The following is a 1,238-nucleotide window of genomic DNA, read 5'->3' on the forward strand; positions in this document are numbered from 1 at the left end:
TAGGAATTTGTCCATTTCTTCCAGATTGCCCATTTTATTGGCGTATAATTGATCATAATATTCCCTTATTATTTTTATTTCTGCTGTGTTGGCTGTGATCTCTCCTCTTTCATTCTTGATTTTATTTATTTGGGTCCTTTCCTTTTTCTTTTTGATCAAACTGGCTAGTGGTTTACCAATTTTGTTAATTCTTTCAAAGAACCAGCTTCTGGTTTCCTTGATCTGTTCTACTGGTTTTTTGGTTTTGATAGCACTGATTTCTGCTCTAATCTTTATTATTTCCTGTCTTCTGCTGGTTTGGGGTTTTATTTGATGTTCTTTTTTCAGCTTTTTAAGGTATAAGGTTAGGTTATGTATCTGAGACCTTTCTTCCTTCTTTAGGAAGGCCTGGATTGCTATATACTTCCCTCTTATGACTGCCTTTGCTGCATCCCAGAGGTTTTGAGCTGGGGTGTTATCATTTTCATTGGCTTCCATGTACTTTTTAATTTCTTCTTTAACTTCTTGGTTAGCCCATTCATTCTTTAGTAGGATGTTCTTTAGTCTCCAAGTATTTGTTACCTTTCCAAATTTTTTCTTGTGGTTGATTTCGAGTTTCATAGCATTGTGGTCTAAAAATATGCATGGTATGATCTTGATCTTTTTGTACTTGTTGAGGACTGATTTGTGTCCCAGTATGTGGTCTATTCTGGAGAACTTTCCATGTGCACTGGAGAAGAATGTATATTCTGTGGCTTTAGAAATGTTCTGAATATACCTGTTAAGTCCATCTGGCCTAGTGTGTCATTCAAAGCCATTGTTTCCTTGTTGATGTTCTGATTAGATGATCTGTACACTGTTGTAAGTGGGGTGTTGAAGTCCCCCCCCCCATGATGGCATTATTATCAATGAGTTTCTTTATGTTTGTGATTAATTGATTTATATATTTGGGTGTTTCACATTTGGAGCATAAATGTTTACAATTGCTAGGTCTTGGTGGATAGATCCCTTAATTATGATATAATGCCTTTCTTCAACTCTTGTTACAGTCTTTATTTTAAAGTCTAGATTGTCTGATATAAGTATGGCTACTTCGGATTTCTTTTGTTGACCATTAGCATGATAGATGGTTCTCCATCCCCTTACTTTCAATCTGAAGGTGTCTTTAGGTCTCAAGTGGGTCTCTTGTAAATAGCATATAGATAGATCTTGTTTTCTTATCCATTCTGTTACCCTATGTCTTTTGATTGGAGCATTGA

Source organism: Panthera uncia, unplaced genomic scaffold (genome assembly GCF_023721935.1).
Source record: "Panthera uncia isolate 11264 unplaced genomic scaffold, Puncia_PCG_1.0 HiC_scaffold_248, whole genome shotgun sequence".
In the NCBI taxonomy this organism is placed as follows: Eukaryota; Metazoa; Chordata; class Mammalia; order Carnivora; family Felidae; genus Panthera; species Panthera uncia.